Here is a 21,785-nt window from a genome sequence, read left to right on the forward strand (position 1 = left end):
ATAATGTATGTCCCCCAATGTTCCTGGACCCTTGCAAGCACTGAGCTTTATCATTCTTTTTATCCTACTTTAATAAGGAAAAGAGTAGCAACAATTAAAAGTATTTTCCATGAATACAAGAATGAAGAATTCTACCAATTTGTTTTCTCGTGGCATTTCTGGTCATTGATTTTTGAAAGAGGTAATGTTGCTTACTGAGCTACTGACAGGTGAGGCAATCAATTTCAAAGAGGTTTCAGACTTGATTTAGATCATAACTTGCTCTTCTTTAATCTCCTTGTGTCTCAGGTTCTTCATGTAAGAAATGAAGACAGAATTTGGCATTGCATCAAAACAATATTTATAAAGAATTTACAGAAGTGCCTCCTTAAATTTCTTCCTATTAACCTACATCTATATATTTTCTTTTAAAACAAAAAAAAATGTTGTATAGAACAAAAAACTTGATTGGATTAAGCAGTCCTCAATCATCCTAGCAGGCTGTGTAATCTTGAGTATGTCATTTCACTTCTTTGTGGCTTGGTTTTTGCGTCTACATCATGAGGAACTCGGAATAATTTGTTAACCAATTCCTGCATACTATGAGTGCCTATGATCTTATGTAATTACCACCTACCAAGTCAGACATGGGACCTGGTAAACCCTATCCTCTCTGCAGAGACGAAATGAGTCTACATTTTACCCCCAAATTAGTTATTTCTGACCAACTCTTTCAGATACCCCCTTCTATAGTTCCCTATTCCATTTTGTTTTCTCTGTAATCTCTTCAAATAGCCACTTCTTAACTTCTACTTTTAAGATAGAAAATTAAACCCAGGTGTCTTCTTCTCTACCAGAAACACCATTGATCAAAGAATTAGAGACATTAAAAATGTACATTTATACCACTGAAAAGCAAAACCCCAATAGATGGCTCTGAGAAATTTAACCCAGGTCCAAGGAGTTAAAGCACAAATAAATGAGGAGTAAGAAGGATGATAAAATCACAGAACTCGGAGATTTTTAAAAACTCACAAATGGCCCTAGCTGGTTTGGCTCAGTGGATAGAGCGTTGGACTGTGGACTGGAAGGCCCCAGGTTCGATTCCTGTCAAGGGCACGTGCTCGGATTGCAGGCTCAATGCCCCAGTAGGGGGCCTGCAGGAGGCAGCCAATCAATGATTCTCTCATCATTGATGTTTCTATCTCTCTCTCCCTCTCTCTCTCCCTCTCCCTTCTTCTCTGAAATCAATAAAAATATATTAAAAAACAAAACTCACAAATGAATAATAACTGCTACTTTATTTATACATTTATGTTATTTCTATGTCTATAATATTTATTTAAAACATAATTTAATGTCTGTAAATTATTCCATTATATTTAACTGTTTTTAACTATTCTCTTATTGTCAGATTATCTTCTTTTAATTCTATTATAAATATTTTAGGAGCATTCTTATATAAAACTCTCTGCACAGCTGATAATTCTTTGGAATGAATTTTATACTTGGAATTGCTGGGTCATAGGGTAGAAACTATTTTAGGCATTGTAATATATCTAACATAATTGGGTTTCAAGAAATTTGTACCTATTTACACTCCAAACAGCATCAGATGAGGGTCAATATGATGATTTTGCTAGCATAAGTGATTTTTAAAACCTTTGCTAATTTTATAAGTGAAAATTCATTGTTCACTTGCCTTTGTCAGTGGGAATGAACTTGTTTTTATACTTTTATTGTCATTTGTATTTCCTTTACTCTTTCTTTACATACAGAGTAATTTTGGGGGGGGGGATATGGCTCAGTGGTAGAGCATTTTGACTGCAGAGTAATTCTGGATATCTTTGACACTGTGAAGGTCACATTGTAGAGACTGTTGACTTCTTCAAACAGGCCATTCACTTGGCCTCAAGCTGTAAATTCGGTCTCTTGGGCAGTTAACTCTAATCTGTTTTGCATATGCATGTTTCAAGGGTCAACCAGCTATCTGGATAGTCCTGCACAGAACTTAGCGCTTCCCTCTCTGGGAAATATTCCCCCTATCCCTAACTTTCTAGAACAGGGGTCCTCAAACTACGGCCCGCAGGCCACATGCAAATACAAATATTGTATTTGTTCCCGTTTTGTTTTTTTACTTCAAAATAAGATATGTGCAGTGTGCATAGGAATTTGTTAATAGTTTTTTTTTTAAACTATAGTCCGGCCCTCCAACGGTCTGAGGGACAGTGAACTGGCCCCCTGTTTAAAAAGTTTGAGGACCCCTGTTCTAGAACCTATGGTTGCCCTGAACTCTGTTCACTGGTTCTTCAAGAAAGAACAATTCCAGCTTTTATACCTGCGTTTAGCCAACCTAAATGGCATAGATTAGGGCCTGCTTTCTGGCTAAAAGCCATACACACAAACAGATGCCCACACACAAAATGGAGAAAATCACAAGTGCTATTCCCTTTTTTCCAAATATGAATTTTCCCATAAAATGTGCCTGTCTCTGTTCACTCTTAAGCCTCTAGATAGCTATTTTTAAAAAAATATATTTTATTGATTTTTTACAGAGAGGAAGGGAGAGAGATAGAGAGCTAGAAACATCAATGAGAGAGAAACATCGATCAGCTGCCTCCTGCACATCTCCCACCGGGGATGTGCCTGCAACCCAGGTACGTGCCCTTGACCGGAATCGAACCTGGGACCTTTCAGTCCGCAGGCAGACGCTCTATCCACTGAGCCAAACCGGTTTCGGCTAGATAGCTATTTTTTATGTTTTTATTTTGGAGTCCAGAGTGGTCCTCTGCAGAAGAGTTAGTAAGATGAGCCTACTTGGCCATCTCCGAATTGAGAATTCCAGAACTACAGGCAATTAATTTTCACTTTCACAAAGATAGTTGTTTTTTTCATCCCCTCCTTTAAAATGCAAAGTAATTCCCAAGCACACCTCAAGAAGCTATGTTTCTCAGAATTCCAATGCTACTCTTTGAACATATTTGGAGAATGTTTCCTACAAAAGTTGCTCCTGGTAACTAGAGCTGCCTAGTTAGCTCCAAGCACACACAGAAAACTGCACCGGAGCTCGTGCTGAACAAGACAACAATGGCACTGGGGGCCTACAGGGCCCAGAAACCAATTAAGTCTGAGGTAAGGAAGGGATATTTTTCAACTGGCTAATGGAGACACCATAAGCAGAAGCTCTGACTACAGAAAATTCTATGCTGGCCCCATACTTTCTTCTTGAATTTGAACAAGGATCAATGGCTGCAAGGACTAATCTAGTCTGAGCCCTGGATGGCTTTCCCGTTTGCAGTACTTTGTGCTTAGCAACAATCGCTCATCTATGCTTCCCTGGCACAAGGAAATAGGATACTTTACAGCTAACGGGCATGTGCTAAGGTCTCCATAGTCCTTTTCATCTGAGAAGGATGTTAGAACTTACCTTATTTAACCCACCCTCTACATGTCAGAAACACACAGGCCAAAATGGGGAAGACCCATCCAACATAACATGGAAGGGGCAGAGCTGCCCACAGAATGCAGTGGAGCTGACTCTCATGCTTGCAATCTGCCTCGCAGCTGCACATTCAGTGTTTCAGGGACACCCTGCTATATGGTGTGTCCTTGACTTTTCTCAAGGTTAGATCCCAAAGTGTTCTGAGTGGAAGAAAACAGTCCACTCAGTTGTGTGATCACAATCTCCTGAATTCAGCAATATGACAGTGTGATCACTGCATTTAATGGTTGGCTGTTCTCCAAAATCAGACTGGCAAGTCAGGGCTTGTGGTCTGTCCTGTAACTGCTCTCCTCCCTTCCCCACCTCCTCCCATCCCATTGCCGTCTCTGTGGCTCTGTGCCTTCCTTCCATGTGTGTTCCATAGGGTTCAAATGCAACAGGACTAGTCAAGGTGTAAGTCAGGTTGCAAAAAGGAACTGGCCAGGCCAAAGTTAGGTCAAGTCTGGATGATAAACTCCCTCCCCTGGGAAGTGTTTGGTTTTTCATATGCAATAATTTCAACCATTCATTTGTTGTCTAAATATACACGAACGTGTTCTTACTCATCAGCCCTCCTCAATTATGCTACAGGAAATGGAACTGAGCCATTAAGTTAGAAGAAAAAGCTTCTTCTTCATGTCAAGAAATACGCTCCTTAAGACCCAGCTACCAGCTCAGACAAATCTCGTGGGACATCAAAGTCCTCAGCATGGAAAAGTCAGACTAGACGGAGTTTCACATTTTAAGAGCTGGAAAAAACACACACACACATACAAAAAACCCCTGCCTGTCTTCAACAGCCTGTAAGATCTCTCTTGTCTCCAGGCAGGACAGATTCCTCAGGTGTTACCCACTTTATCATAGCATTCCTCATCTCCCCTTTTATCTTGTGTCCTTCTCCTCTTTTCAAGATCATAAATCAACAAAGACAGGTCTTCATTCTTCTTTAAAAGAGAAGGGGGGAAGTCTAGACTTCTCCTATTCCATGATAACTTTAATTACCTGCTTCTCAGGTAAAACCTGGAAATATTGCAAAAACTCCAGTGGGCAATCTGTAACCAGGAATTCTGCAGCACCAGTCCAAAGTCTTTTTCACATTCCTCTCAACTGCAACACCAGAAGGAAGCCATGTGGGAAAATGGCAGATTGGTTCAAGAGACTTCAGATTCCAGAGAGGGGTCACAGTCAAATCCAAGAGTGTGTGACAGCTGAAATTGTCCATGATTTACTAATTGCTGAAGGCAGCGACCCTGCCATAAAGAGCAAAGGCCAAAGGGAAGGCTTGGTGCCCATTGCTGGCATTAGGTTTCTGTCTAGAGGAGGAGAAGACAGCCAAAAACTGAAGAACATTTGGAACTAATTAACTGGAATAAGGAAACTTGAGGCTAAGAGGTGGGGGTGGAATCAGGGACATACTATTCCTTAAAATTAGAAATAGATGGTCAAATTCACCAAGGGCTCTGCTTCTTATTTTTCTTGTCCTCAACATAACGTATACATAGCTGATAAAAGCCTCATCTTTCAGCTTGCTGCTATATTAAGTTTCTTATCTACAGAATACTACAGCTTTAAAAAACGAAAGGAATCAGAAGATATGACTGTTTTCTTAAGGATGCTCTGAACCTGGGAATGTGGGAGACATTAAGAATTGAATTGAATTTTAGAGTCAGACAGACAAGAACTCGAATTTTTGCTCCATTGCTTACAGGCTATGTGACCCTGAGAAAGTTAGATATCTCCACTGAGATTCTGTCTTCTCATCTGCAAAAGTCAACCAATACCAATTCTTTCACATGGCTGATATGAGAATAAAATGAGATAAAATCTGAAAAGCACCCCCCCCCCCACCCCGCGCACCATGCTCAGCATACAGCTATGCTCATTAATAAGAACTTCCTTTTCTCTATGCCTTATAAAAATTACATTAAAAAGTTATTTGTATCCATTTGGCATTCCAGAAATCAAGGCATACAACAAAGTCACAGTAATTAAAACAGTGTAGTGTTGTTTCAAGAATAGACATCTATATCAATGGTACAGATTGATAATCCAATTGTCTTATTCATAGGCAGAAATAAATTCAAGTTGAATTAAAGACCATATTTTGGAAAATAAAATAAAACTAATTTTGTGCCAATATAATGAAGGACAATAACAAGACCCTGGAGTGGGAAGACTTTTTTAAAACCAGTTATGTAGAAAAATAAAAAGGAAAAACAAAGAAAAAAAGAAATTTGAGCATGAACAAAGGTAAAAGATAAACTGTGAAATATTCAGATACAAAACAGACCAAGGATAAGCATCTGAAGCTCTCAAGTAATTTTTGCATGTCTATTAAAAAAGCTCCAAAGCCAATGAAAATATGGTTTAAACTAAGGACACAAACAGGTAATCGTCAAAGATGAAATCAGAATTGCCTGATGAGAGTGGCTTTTCCTCAATAACAGTCGGAAAATGTAAATGAAAAATAATAACAAATTATCATTCTGCTACCAGTTTGGCAAAAATTTAAAAGTTTGATAATATCAAGTGGTTTGATACAGTATTGCTTATAACATGAATAAAAATTGAAATATTTATCCACAGAGGAATGGATGAATACAATTCCATAAACACAAATAATTATTATAAAATGATAGAAAATAAAGTAGATTTACACATATTAACATGGATCACTCACAGAAAAATCCAAAACTAATACAGGATGGGACAAAAGTAGGTTTCCAGTTGTTAGTATGTGAAACACTGAGTTTATTTCTGTCATTACTATTTATGAATTATTGTATCATTTTCTATATGAACAACTATAGACCTACTTTTGTCCACCCTTATTTCATACTTCTCCCAATATATCAATATGTGTGGAAAATATAAAGAATTTGAGAACTCTTTCATCAGACAAATTCATAATGGAGTGCACTCTTAATATTAATGGTTCAGGAGACTATAGTTAAACCTGTAATGGTTTAAATTTTTGTTGTTGTTGTTAATCCTCACCAGAGGATATTTTTCCATTGATTTTTAGAGAGAGTGGGTAGAGAGGGGAAGAGAGAGAGGGAGAGGGAGAGGGAGAGGGAGAGGGAGAGGGAAAGGGAGAGGGAGGGAGAGAGAGAGAGAGAGAGAGAGAGAGAGAAACAACAATGTAAGAGAGACACATCAATTGGTTGCCTCCCACACATGCCTTAACTGAGGCCAAGGATCAAATCTACAACCCAGGTACATGCCCTTGACCGGGAATCAAACCTGAGGACCGAGCAGATGCTAGAAACAAAGGCCAAAGCCATAACGGTTTAAATGTTATAGGTTATTACTGGTTTATGTATTTTTACATAAATTTGAAATTAAATATGTATAAATATTGAAAAGCAATGCAAATATCTAAAAATGTTGTCAGTGATTTATTGGGGCGGGGAGGGAGTATGGTGATTACTATTTCTTTTTTGTACATCCCTATAATTTAAAATTTTTTTCCAAAGAGAAAAATGATCATCATTATCCAAGGATACTCATAAAATCCCCGGTTATGGCACTAGATACCAAGCTAAACTGGTTCAGAAAAACAAATGTTCTGGCCCAGTTTTGCAAGCACAATCTCATTTAACTCTTGAGTTAATCCTGTGAAGTAGGAATTATTATCTCCATCGACAGAATGGGAAATGGAGGTTCCAAGAAGCTAGGCAATTTGCTCAAGCTCACACAACTAGAGTCACAGGCCTGAGAGCCCAACATATGTCTTTGGATATCAAAGTTAATACTTTTCCCACCATACTAGAGTTAACTCAATACAAGCATTATATGCTACTTTTTTTAAAACAAACTATAATACTATTTTTTTAAATGATAAAGTTGCTTCACTGCTAAATGATGTTGAAATCTAAAGAAGAGGGGAACTAAGTTTTTAAAATATGTAGGCATTTTATGAACATATGTGCATTTAAATATAGGAGTTAAACCAACCTATTTTGGAGAAGAATATTACTGGTCCCAAATAGGGCTAGTGTGTAGAGAAGCCATTTGCACAAAAAGGAAAAATCCTTTGGTCAAACATAATATTCTCACGCAGTGTGATAAAGCAGCATGGGGCTGCATAGAAGCAATTGTTAGCTAAAACTGTATTAATAGGATCTCAACTCAAATTAGCCCAAGATAATGAAAATTTATTGCCTTACATAACTGGTTTAGGAACATCTGCATCCAGAGGTTCAAACAATATAATGGATCTCTCCCCTCCCCTCCCCTCCTCTCCTCTCTCGTTTTCTCAGTTTTTAAGTATGTTCTAGGCCCGTGGTCGGCAAACTGTGGCTCGCAGGCCACATGCGGCTTTTTGGCCCCTTGAGTGTGGCTCTTCCTAAGCCTTAGGAGTACCCTAATTAAGTTCATAACAATGTACCTACCTATATAGTTTAAGTTTAAAAAATGTGGCTCTCAAAAGAAATTTCAATCGTTGTACTATTGATATTTGGCTCTGCTGACTAATGAGTTTGCCGACCACTGTTCTAGGCAAGTGGTAGTATACATAAAATTCAAATTCTCCAAGTTGCCATGGATATACTTTCTTGCAATCTCAAGAAGAAAAGAGAACCACTTTCCTTTCATGTGAGTCCCTGAAAAATAAGTTGGCCGTACCATGGCCATCTCTGCAGATAGTGGGATTGCTCAGCCCTAAGTCAGGGGAGAAGGATTCAATCCCACTCAAGTCAAAGGGATTAAATTAGATTATTACAGAATGGACAAAGAGAGGTTAACCAAACCAAAGGAATTCTGGGCAGACCAAAACAACAACAACAAAAAAACAAAAACACCATGATATGACCACAATGCAGCCTCAGTTTTTGACACTAATAAGTGTGTGACCACTGGAAAGCCAGTGGACTAAGCCATGGAAGAGGGGAAGACATTCATAACAATGAACTCACAGAGTCTTCCTGAGGATTCAATGGTAGCTGGAGAGAAAATGTACCTAACACAGCACCTGGCTGATAGAAAGTGTCTTATAAGCTTGTTTCCTAATTGCTTATTCAAAAGCAGAGTGGTTCTGAGCTCCTTATATCACCTCATCCCAGACACTTTGCCAATTAGCAAGTCCAACTGAACAACGCAGCCACCCTATCGAATGTGGAATAGAATTGTGAGCCATTTCCAGTTGTCCTGTGCCAGCCTACTGAAAGCCAGGAGGAGGCTGCGCAACCTGGGAGTCATAACTACCACAATAACAGAAACTGCAGTGACATTTATTGCAGGGGACTGTGTGCCAAGTAGCCTGCTCGGTGCTCCCCTCCCTGCTCCCTGACATGCATTTTTTTTCATGTAATCTTTACCATAACTAACAGAGTAGATATTATTATCATTTCCATTTTACAGATGAAGAAACAGATGTAGTGAGTGCAAGTAATTTGCCCAAGGTGAAGTGAGTGACAAGGCTTGGACTCCCACTTGGTTGTGTTTGACTGGAGAGCCTGAGCTCTTAACCATGCATTGTTCTGTCTCGCGCTGCCCTGCGTGGCCTCATAATACCCCGAGGAGAAGACTCAACATGAAATAGCACTTGGCTGCATTCCAATCAGTCAACACATTCATCACTAGACGCACAAAGAGAGCAGGTAGGCTGGACTCCCTGTGCTGAACAAAACAATTCAGGCAAATACATGCGCTGACCTCTAACTCGATTTGGAGATTTAGCATCTCCATCTTGAAGACTTTCCCTAACATCCCAGCTGCTGTATTTAATAGGACATTTTGTTGATGGGGGTCAAGAGGGATCAAAGAGAATTTATCTTTCTAGTTTCTTTCTCTTTCATTACACAAAAAAATATTTAACCATGATGTTTCTGGAGCTCTTTCTCATTGGTATCATTATGGAGCTGCATACTGATTCGGAGAAGTGTTGGGACGCTGGGCACAGATGGCTTTAATTATTTGGGCAGCTATTGACAGATGTGATGGTCTAGGTTTCTGCTGCCTTGGACAGGTGTAAGCTATAGGATTTTCCCAGAGGGAGTTGTGGAGAGCCAGAATTGGATAGAGCCCTGTGATGGCCCTTTATTTTGTCTTAATCCACCCCTAGGTACATAGTTATCATATTTCTTTGCCTCAAGGCATGGTCAGGTCAGTCAAAACCATCAAACCAAGTCTGCGTGCAGAAAAGAAAATCTCCAAGAGAGAATATAACATTGTTAGCAATTGGTCCCACACTCCGCTCAGTGTTTTTACTTGGCAGCCTTTCTCCTCATTAATTATGGCTTCGTAATCAAAGGGATATATGGATGTGTCCCTCTTCTGGATAAAAATAAGCATGTTTACTTCTCTGATTCTAGTCCACACTAATGATTCCAAAGAGCTGAATATCAGCCTGTGAAAACCTTCATTATTTTGTCCAACAAATTCATTGAGCAAGTTATGGAGAGTAGGAAGAGAAAACAGATATACTCCCTGCTCTTAAGGAGCAGTAGGAGGAGGTTTCAGACCTCTGAGCTGATATGAATCAGAGAGTCAGCGCTAACCATGTCAAAGCACTGTTCTAGGCTCAGGGGATACAGTGGTGATCAAAGCAGCCCCTTTCCTCATGGTGCTCCCATTCTAACTGGGGGATAGTCTATTACAAACTTATCTCTTGCCCTGGTCGGTGTGGCTGGGTTGATTGGGCATTGTCCCATATACCAAAAGGTTGCCAGTTCCATTCCCAGTCAGGACACATGCCAGGTTGTGGGCTTGATCCCTGTGCAGGAGGCAGCTGATCGATCAAAATTATACTGTTTCTTTCTCTCTCTCTCTCCCTCTCTTTCTCTCTAAAAAATCAATAAACTATTAAAAATAACTTTATCTCTCCATGTAAATACATAAACATACACATATATATGTACATATGTGGATACAGTTGTTTATATAGATATGCATGTATTAGAAAGAATAAATACAGTATATTAGTTATGACAGAAAAGAATTGTGACTAGGTGTGTATGTGAATTCCACAGAAACTCTACAGAGGAAAATATATTTAAGCTGGGCTGAGTATAAGAGATCACCAAGCTGAAAAGTAGGAGAAGGTATTCCAAGTCCTCCTACTCTTTGTTTGAAAAATCAGAGTCATGATTCAGTACCTACAATAGGCTGATTTGTGTCTCCCCAAATTCATATGTAGAAGTCTCAGATTGTAACTGCATTTGGAAATAAAATTTTTAAAGAAGTGATTACATATAAATGAAACCATTAGGGTGGGGACCAACTAATGCAATATGACTGGCATCCTTATCAGAAGAGGAAGAGAGCCCTAGCCTGTGGATAGAGCATTGGCCTGCAGACTGAAGGGTCCCAGGTTCGATTTTGGTCAAGGGCACATGCCTGAGTTGCGGGCTCAATCCCCAGTTGGGGGGGGGGGGGGGGGGGGACGAGGTGCAGGAGGCAGCCGACCAATGATTCTCTCTCATCATTGATGTTTCTATCTCTCCCTCTCCCTTCCTCTCTGAAATCAATAAAACTATATTTTTTTAAAAAAAAGAAGAGGAAGAGACTTCAGGGATGCTCAGCACAAAGAAAGGGCCGTGTGAGGACACAGTGAGAAGGCGGCCACCTGCAGGCCAAGGAGAGAGGCCTCAAGAGAAACCAACCCAGCCAGCACCTTGATCTTGGATTTCCAGCTCCCAGAACTGGGAGAAAATCAATTTCTGTTGTTTAAGCCCCCTGGCCTGTGTCATTTTGTTACAGCAGCCCTACCAAATGAATCCAGTGCCTCATGCTCAGATTGGAAGAATAACAGGATATACCTGGCACATAGAAAACTTTCTGAAATATTTTCTGAATTAAAATGTCTGTGAATTTCACAGGTGACCATACTGAATTCTTAACATATGTAATGATATAACTTAATCCAGCAATGCTGTGATGGAGGCATCATTATTCCTATTTTATCCAAGGGGAATCTGGGGCTTGGTGAGGTTAACTAAGGTGTACAGTGTCACACAGCTCCAGCCCCCAGGGAGTGGGGAGGATGGTGAAGGAGAGGGCTGCATCTCACGGAAGGCCCTGGTTTCAGCCATGGACACTGGATGATCAGGAACCGAAAACCTAAGTCAGTACCCAGAAAACCTGTTGTGCAATGACCTATATTTATTTAGAATCTAAAGCTATTCACAACCCACGCACACCACTCATCACCTTGTGCCTCTCACAGACGCAGCCCTCCCAACCACTAATCTCCCCCCTTGTGTAACACACACACGTACACACACACACACTCTCCCCAAACTCCTCAGACAATACAACTTTTTAAGAAGTCCTTTGAAGAATGCCTTAAAGGATTTGAATCAATAATCTCCTCAGATCCTAAACTGGAGCTCCCCAGTTTGCTTTTTAATGATATCTCCCAACTCGGCAATCACAACTGCTTCTTACTGTTTGCTTCTAGCTAGTTTACCCTATTCTTCCCTCCGCCCATAGAGCGTGTGTGTGTGTGTGTGTGTGTGTGTGTGTGTGTGTGTGTTTAAATAAAGAAACAGACACGGAATTAAGTCTTGGTGTCCCATGTGCTTCATTATCCTGGCTTGTTGGGAATGTGTTAAAACATACACTGTGAGTTTTCATAAGTAGCAGAAAAGGATCAAAGAAACCTACTTTACCAAAGGTTTTTCTTTTCTCTCTCTGTCTTTTTTTTATTTAAAAAACTGAAGTTTGGGTGATTCAAATCACACTAGGTAGTTGGGCTGATAGGATATGGGAGGAGAGACCTCCAGCAGTAGTTTTTATTTCAAGAAAAGAAAACTTTTTAAGTCAAAAAATGTTCTTAGGTGTCTTTGATTTATTTCAGTTGAATTGCAAACCTGGAATTAGAAGACATTTAAAAAAATATTCTTGATGTCAACCCTAGGTAGTTATATAAATAGATCGAATTGAATAAAGTTCCATAGCCCGAAGATTATGCTTTGCTACACTGCTGATAATTTTACATACCAAAACTTGAAGACTTTAAATGGAGTACTTAAAATTACTATATGTATATATATATATATAAATATATATATTAATAAATATTAATATATATATCCTTGATAACAACATTTTATATTGCTCTTCTCTAAAACTTTGAGGAGCTAGCACCTAAGGGACATTAAGAGGACTTGGATTGGAGGATTTGAATAAATCACCCTGAGATGAGATCTTATGCGCAATGTGAAGTTCATGGGAAAACAGACTTGTTCACTTGATTCTATCTTTGCAATACAGAGGGATGTTGTTTCTTAACTTTTGGGTGTTCCTAGGCTATTTTGGGTTTTCAAAGATAAGACTGGAATCCATAAGATCTCAAACTGAGTCAAAGAACATTGATGCCCTGGCCAGTTTTGCTCAATGGTTAGAGTATCAGCTCTGGGACCGAAGGTTCAATTCCCAGTCAAGGGCACATACCTCAGGTTGCAGGTTCAATCCTTGGCCCCAGTCGAGTGGGAGGTAACCAATGTGATTCTCTCATGGCAATGTTTCTCTCTCTCTCTCTCTCTCCCTTTCTACTCTCTAAAAACCAATGAAAAAAAAATATATCCTCAGGTGAGGATTAAAAAAAAAAAAAAACCAAGCAAACAAAACACAACAGCAAAGCACACTGATGATTCATTAGAATCTGTTTATATACAGGACTCTGAGACATTTTCCTAGGTAATTCTTTAAAAAAATCACATTGCTTTACAAAGTCCAGTTTTGTTGAATAAAAATCTATTCCTTCTGTCCTTTAATTGTGCAACTATTATAGTGGTATCATCTTTCACCAAAAATAGTTCTAGATATTTGCAGATCATCAACAAATACATTTTTTTTTTCTTTGTGCAACATCAGTGGAATAGTTACAATTTCAAGTGAAAGCTCAGTATAAAAATACTTGGGTCATGGCTAATCACCACCTTCAACAGATTTTTGTTGTATTGTCATTTATTATTTTATTCATACTTTAAAAACATATAATCAGACTGTGTCCACAATTTTTATATCTTAATTTTATTGCGTAAAGTGACTAAGATCCTTTACATTAATATCGTAACAACCTACTTTACTTTTTAAATCTTTACTGAGGTATAACTCACAGACAATGACTTACCCACATGTACGTACTCATGCAACCATCATTCAAGTCAAGATACAGAACATTTATCTTGACTGCTTCACCCCCACCCTAAATTAGCTTCTGCTCCTTTATAGACAATACTCCCTATTCCCAGCCTCAAATAACCACCAGGATGCTTTCTGTGAGTATATTTTAGTTTTTTCCCTCTTCTAGAATTGCACATGAATGGAGTCATACAGTATGCATATTGATTTTAAGATTTATTCTTGTCATTGTATACGTCAGAAGTTTGCTACTTTTTATAGCTAGGTAGCATTCTATTGTATAATTATTCAACCATTTGTTTATTTATTCACCTAGTGATAACCATTTGGGTTGTTTCTGGGCTGCAGCTATGAACATTCTTGTAGAAATACGTTTTCATTTTTGTTGGGTAAATAGCTAGAAGTAGAATTGCTGGATGGTAAGGTAAGTGGATGTTTACATTTTTAAGAAACTATCAAATTGTTTTCTAAAGTGACAGTGCATTTTCTTTAGCAATGTATATAGTTTAATTGCTCCATATTGTAGCCGGTACTGTCAGTACTCTTCATTTTGGTCGTTCTGGGAGATGTGTAATGATATGTCTGTGTGGTTTTACTTACATTTTTTTATGACTAGTGCTGTTGAGCATAGTTTTACATATTTTTGGAAACTATATCTTTTGTGTCAGTTCAAGTATTTTACTTTTTAAAATATTGGGTTCTTTATCTTCTTATCATTGATTTATAAGAGCTCTTTATATATCTTAGACACAAGTTCTTTGCCACATTTTCAATGAATATCTTCAATGACTCCATGGATTGCTTTTTTGTATCTTTTTTTAAAAATTCTCATTCGAGAATAAGTTTTCATTCTTTTTTTTTTTGAGAGAGAGAGAGAAACATTGATCAGTTGCCTCCTGCATGCGCACCAACCAGGTATCAAACCCGCAGCCTAGGAATGTGCCTCTACCAGGAATCAAACCTGCAACCTTTTTTTCTTTTCACTTTTTAAAATTTAAATTCTTTCTTATTTAAAGCATTATATAAGTCTCCTTTTTCCCCCACTGACCTCTCTCGGACTGCCCCCACCCCCCAGCACATGCTCTCACAGCCCCCGCCACCCCACCCCTGTCTGTGTCCATTGGTTATGCTCATATACATGCATACAAGTCCTTTGGTTGATCTCTTACCCTCTCACCCCCCACCTTTCCTCATAGGTTGGACAGTCTGTTCAATGCTTCTATGACTCTGGTTCTATTTTTGTTCATCAGTTTATATTGTTCATTATATTCCACAAATGAGTGAGATCATGTGATATTTATCTTTCTCTGACTGGCTTATTTCGCTTAGCATAATTCTCCAGTTCCAAAACCTGCAACCTTTTTGTGTATAGGACGATGCTCCAATCAACTAAGCCACCTGGCCAGGGTGCCTTTTCATATCTTTATAGTGAGTTTCAAAAGCAAATCCTTTCCACTTTGGAGAAATCCAAGTTATCATTTTTCCTTTTATAATTAGTGCATTTTGAGTTCTCTTAAATCTTTGCATACTTCAATACTACAAAGATTTTTCTCCTATGTTTTCTTCAGGAAATTATATAGTTTGCATTTTTATGCACAGATTTGGATCCATTTTCAGTTAATTTCATATATGATATAATGTAAGGATCAAGGTTTAATTTCCCCCATACCAATATCCAATTGCTCCTGTACAGACTATGAAAAGATTATTTTTTTGCCCATTGAGTTACCTTGGCATATATGTGGATATATTCTAGACACTATATTCTGTTTCATTGAGCTATATGTTTATTCTTACATGACACTGTCTTGATGGCTGTAGCCTTATGATAAGTCTTGAAATCAGCTAGTGTATGCCTTCCAACCCCTTTTTACAAATTGCTTTAGCTATTGTTTTCTGCATTTCTATGTAAATTTTAAATCATCTTAATAATCTATTTTTAAGGATTTTGATTGGGATTTCACTGAATCTATTGATCAACTCTGAAGGAATTTACATCACCATAAAATAATAACAATATCGAATCTTCTGATACTGAGATGGTATATCTATCTCTCCTTTATATGGGTCTTATTTAATTAATCTCAGCAACATTTTAAAGGTCTCAATATGGAGATCTTGAACATATTTTGTTAATATTATCCTTAAGTATTTCATATATGAAATCATTTTTAATTGTTCTATGTTATTACACTGAACTAAATGCTGTTATTACTTAACCATTCTATTTTCTATAGCACACATTATTTATGGTTTTTATTCTAACACTTATAATGAATATGGTCATGAATATGTGTGCATAGATCATTTTTTGGAATTTAAAATTAGTTTCTTGACAGAAATTCTACAAGGAAACTTACTAGGTCAATGGCATAAAAATTTTCAGGTTCTTGATACATAGTGAGTAGGTGTGTTTTTTCTTAAAGATGAATTACAGAAGTTTTTTTCAAATATTCTACTTTTTCTTCTCTGTAGTCAAGGTGAACAGAGTCATTTTTAAAGTATGCTCTCCAAGAAAGATAGAGGAAGGGAAAAATTTTTAAATCCCTATGTAAAGAGACAAGAGCACATCCTTTCTTCTATCACCTTGCTATATAGTTGAATATCAGATCAAACCAGGTTGCTACAGATGATGCTCTTATATATTAAAGTGGATGGGTTCTCTCTAGTAAGTAACTCTTTCTGGGCCTCAATCTTCTCATATACAAAACAAGATTCTTAGAAGTCTCATGTTTTTCAAACCCTGCTCTGAAAAACCTCAAGGTATTGGAGGAGGGAGGTATGCGATGAGCACTGGAGCTGGCCGGCTTGGGTCTCCCTGCATCAATCCATGCAGGAGAGCTCTCTGCTGTCCGTTTTGCATGATGTGATTCTTTTTCACATTCATTTAAAAAATAGGCATCCACTAATAAAATAACTTGGAAGACAACTGAACTAGATGCACTCTAAGGGAGATTTCAGTGGTGTTTTACTTGAAGCTACATCATCATCTAGCACGGTTGCCTACAGAAGCAGCCCTGAAGGAACAGGATTCCATAATGACAAACGTGTTACAAAATGCCCCTGATGTACCTTCCGTTCACAGGACACAACCAGTTCTGGGCTAATCCCAGAAGAGACTGGAATCAGAATTCAAATTCAATTCATATTTCTGGGTACCTTCTGCTATTCACCAGAGGCACTGACTGCATTCTAACATACGTCATCCAATCCATACAAGAAATCTGTGTTATTGTCACCATTTTGCAAACAAGGAAATTAGAGCTCAGCTTAGTAAGGGATCGAGTTGGGACTTGAACTCGGGTCACCTGTCTCTGGTCACCCACAGTATACCAGGTTTGTGAACAGAGAGCCCGGTCAGGGATGGGCACCAGACACACATTGGTTAAAAGGCAGTGGTTCTCAACCTGTGGGTCGCGACCCCTCTGGGGTCGCCTAAGACCATCGGAAAACACATATATAATTACATATTGTTTTTGTGATTAATCACTATGCTTTAATTATGTTCAATTTGTAACAATGAAAATACATCCTGCATATCAGATATTTACATGACAATTCATAACAGTAGCAAAATTACAGTTATGAAGTAGCAACGAAAATAATTTTATGGTTGGGGGTCACCACAACATGAGGAACTGTATTAAAGGGTCGCAGCATTAGGAAGGTAAAGAACCACTGGTTAAAAGGTCAAAGAATAAAACCAAGTGGGAAGGTCAGAGATTCACAGAAGTACCCTGGACTGGAACACGCTTTCATGTCTACTCACTCCCAAGAACAAGCCAAAGCAGGCCCCATGAAAGTCAACTCTGCCCTTTCTTAGCTTGGTGATCATGGGACAATTCCTTAAATCCTCTGAGACTCAGTTTTCTTGTACAGAAAGTGAGAGCCATTAGCCTTACTGGGTTTCTGTGAGGATTAAACGAGATGACGAAAATGAAAAAGTTAGTTTAAAGACTACCTATGGAATGGGCTCATGCCTAAAGAGCCACGTGGGCCGACCACAGATGCATCTTAAGCCACAGCGGTTCTGAATCAGGCCTTCCATAGAGCAGAAGAGAAGAGAATGAGGACCAGGAAAATAAGATTAATATTGTTTCTAGGCAACCACAGAAAAGGAATAATATAGGGGCATTTTTCATAAGGATGCTACAATGGCTACCTCACAGAAAGGCTCCCTGTCAGGTTTTAAAAGTAGGATATTGTACAACTATCAATGACCATAGATAGATAGCCTTTTAGTAATTTACAATTATTCAAAATTCTTCCCAGCCATTTTCTCTCTTTCTGTCTGTCTCTTTCTCTGTCTGTCTCAATCCTTCCTCTTGCCCTCTCTTTCTTCCTCCCTCTCCCAATTCTCAGAGTAGTCAGTGAGAAAGATAGAAAAGATGTTTTCATTTCAATTTTATAAGTGATCAAATTGAGGCTTTGAAAAGGTGACAAAATTAAACACAATCACCCACTTTGGGCTCAAAGCCCCCTGGGCTGTAATCTCCTTGAGGCCAGGATCTATACCTTGTTTTTTTTATATACCTTCCCCCAAAATGCTAAAAAAAAAAAAAGTAACTGTTGGGTGAAATGCATTAGTCTAAAGCTTGCTCATTCCAGAGGTTCAGCCATTTTGCTCAGAAACAGAAATCTCAGATTACATTTCAAGGTCACAGATGTCGTGGAAAGCCTTTTCAGTTGGTACAAATCCATTTAGGAATAACTTATTTGAAATGTCTTGCTTGGTACACCGTCATGTCCCACTGCTAATCCATTCTTTCCTTTCTTTCTAATTTTTGAATAATGCATGCATTTAAAAAAAACAGCACAGAAAAAAAACCACCACTGATTGAAGATAAATTTTCATTTTGAAAAAAGAACCTTAATGTTAGCTCATCTTTCTGATTGGCTTTAAGTTGCAAGTACAATTAATTGACCTTGGACATGACATGTTTTAGAGCCAGAATCGGTGAAATTTTACCAGGGGCATATTCATCTTAAATTAAAATGCAACTTGCTGTTTCAGAATATTATCTCAGTCTGGTATTATCTATGATTGAAGGCCAGAAGTGTTGTCCTGCCTATTAAAAATATACTTCATTTGGACCTAAAATAAAAATATGTCAAGTGCGAAGACACCCATATTTGAACCTTGACTCCCCAGATTTACAATGTTCCATTATGAGGATCGCTAAAACTGCTCTCTGTCTCCAGATGAAATAGCCACTTTCCTCTGTCCCCAGCTTGTAAGCGTTATGATAATGCTGCAGAGTACTGACTTCCCACAAGAAAGGGTTTGCTTGGGAAACGCTGAGACTCCCCTGGATCCTTAGTAGCCCCAGTCCTCACTACCAAAGTCATAAAAATAGGACAGAGGAGACATGTTTTTGCCCCCGACAACTTGAGGATTGGATTTTCCAACCACCTTTGAACCTTTTGATGTTCAAATTCCTCGCTGGCAAGCACTCCAAAGCCTTGCAGGGCTCCTGAAATCTGAGAAGTCTCCTCACCAGAGACATTGAGCTGAGCTGAAGGCTCACAGATGTGGTGTAGCCTGGCTCCCGGAAGGGAATGGGGAGAACCACAGTAAATTATTTAGATGCTGCTGCCTTTCTGTTCTGCCCATCCCACTATGCAAGGCCCCCTTCTTTATCTTCTTGGGGAGGACGTTTGGCAACCAAGGGGGTTGGTTCCCTAACCTCCAGCTCCTTCTGATGAAGGCTACATCTCCCAGCCCCACCTTGGGGGCAGCCCTGACAGCCTTTCTGAGACTGTCACTCACAGCTGCTCATTCTTCTCCAGGAGGCTGTGAGAAGAAGGATCAACGTAATGCTACAAGTCTAGTTCGCTCAGTGAATGGGGCTGGGGGGGGGGGGGGGGGGGGGGCGGAGGGGGAAGGGAGAGAGAGAGAGAGAGAGAGAGAGAACAAAGAGCCGATTTCAATACCTAAATCCCCTCAGCTCCCTCCTTCTGGGTCTACAAATGGTGACCTCAGGGATATGACTGGCTAATCCAAAAATATAAGCCCAGGAGATGACCCAGGCAGCTTCCTGCACAGAAAGCCCTGCATGTGTTTGGGAGAGGGCGCCTCTCGCCTGTAATTGCCTGAGCTGCCAGTTGTTCTAACCGATGGAAAGCCAGCTCTGGGACAGATGAGACTGAGAGATTAGCAGGACCTTACTGGAGCACTGACAGGTGCAAGATGACAAATATTCATCTGCTAAGATGCCGAGCTCGGGCTGCAGGCCCCAGGCTGGCAACAATTCCCTCTCTCCAGGAGCCCGAGCGCGTTTCTGCGGTGGCGGGCCATTTTACACGAACCTGAAGTCTTTGTTGGGCTTTCTGTGCCGTGCCCCGCAGTCACTGTGCATTCCAGGGGTCAGCCTGCCCCTACGGCAACTGGTCACTAATCTGGACCGCCTTTTCTCTCTCCCTAATAGAATGTCTGGAAGTAAGGGTGCAAGTTATCTCCTCTGTGCCCACAGCCTAGTGGCTCCATCAAGCTGGAAACAGCTTCCAGTAGATACTCTTATTACATACCCTGGTCATGATACCTGGCACATGTCTTATAATTGGTTCCCCTGCTACCGGCCTCTTTCTCTTCTGTTCTTGTTCTTCCTACCTGGCCATCAGAGTGATCCTTTCAAGCTCAGGCTTAACAGTGTTATTCTCCTGCTTAAAAACACTCAATGGCTCCCAGTCACCTACAGGATGAGTTTGATTCTTTGTGGGCCCCAGAGGAGGGGCTGCTCCAGCATCCTGGGTCCTGGGATGATGCGAATGTGACGGCAGAGCCAACCCCTGATGGACATGTAAACCCAGTGGGAAGCAAGCCTCTTTGGTTGGGAACACCAGGGCGGCATGTCTTACTTATGCCAAACTTAGATGGAGTGAAATCGGGAGGTTTCTCTGAGGTCATCTTCTTTGAGATACAAAATGACATTAGAACTCTTAAGGACCAGTGTGTCTTCGACAAGGAATGTTTTTAAACAGTACACTCCCAAGTTCTAGCCCGTTCTATGCCTTCACAGAACTAATAATTACAGTAACTAAGCATGAAAACCTGACTCCTTCATCATGATTCAAAACACTTTAGTTAGAGAATCCCTCTATAGCTGAGAGAGATTATTTGAAAATCTGAAAAACAATCCAGTCAACCAACTATTCTGTTCCCATGATACCAACTTATGATATGGTTTCCAGAACAAAGAAAGAAACCTACATCATTGTATATATCAGCATGTGCCCAAATGTGCATCCATGTTTGTCTGACAAGTATGGGGCAGGCAGCCAGATGCTTTCTACACTGGGGCCTGGGACGTTTCCTGGGAGAGAACTCAGGGAAGAAGGAGCCAGCCCCATGGAAGGCACTATTGTTCAGCGGCAGGTGTACTGACAGCTGGAGTTGTCTCCAAGCACAAGCCCTCACAGTATCCATCATATCTGAGTCCTATGAAATGAGGAGGCTAAAGGGAATGCCTAAGAGATTGCCCTCTTGAAGGTCTGTGAAACATCAAGGGTCACACAGCCCTGCAAGGGGACCTCTGTAATGGAATGTGACACACAGCAGGAGAGGGGCCTTCTCTCTCTTGTCCTAGAAGGTCTCAAAGGCTCCAGGCCCTCTTCCGTTCTAGGAATTGTTTATCTGTTGCTGGTGGCACTCAGCAAATGCCCTGCTGGAGACAGGGCAGCAAATGTGGCACTAGGAAGAGGCAGTCTTGGAAATTGCCATGAACACTCGAGAAGTCATCACATGGAGATGAGGTCATGTGCACACAAGAGGCCCAAAGCTATGGAACCAGCATTACTACTGCTGAGATAAGCCCACAATTGCTCCCAGCACCTAGTCTATGCAAGTAACTCTGTTACATGCTCAGCAATGCTGTGAGCAATAATCCTTGATCTTAAGCAGCTAGTCCCTTGACCTCCAACGCTGACGATGCTGGAAGAAACTCCAAGTAGTCATACATTACCTCATTTCAACATCACAATAACTCCAAGAAGGACATTTTATCTTCCTTTTAAAAGAAGGGACACTGCGGCCCGGAGGACTTAACATGGCTAAGGTAACATAGCTTGGAAGCAGTTTAGTCAAGCAAGGCAAGTCAGATAAGATGACATGAACAATTACTGCACAATGCAAGGCCCCACTCCTGCTTATCATAAACAGAACAAAAAAGTGAAGAAACAAACAAAAGCAGTTCTACAGCTCTTTCTGCTGTGACTGTTTGGTGAAGCTATATCACCA

This window comes from Myotis yumanensis, unplaced genomic scaffold, assembly GCF_028538775.1.
Source record: "Myotis yumanensis isolate MYYU_CA2020_CCGP unplaced genomic scaffold, mMyoYum1.0.hap1 SCAF_12, whole genome shotgun sequence".
Lineage (NCBI taxonomy): Eukaryota > Metazoa > Chordata > Mammalia > Chiroptera > Vespertilionidae > Myotis > Myotis yumanensis.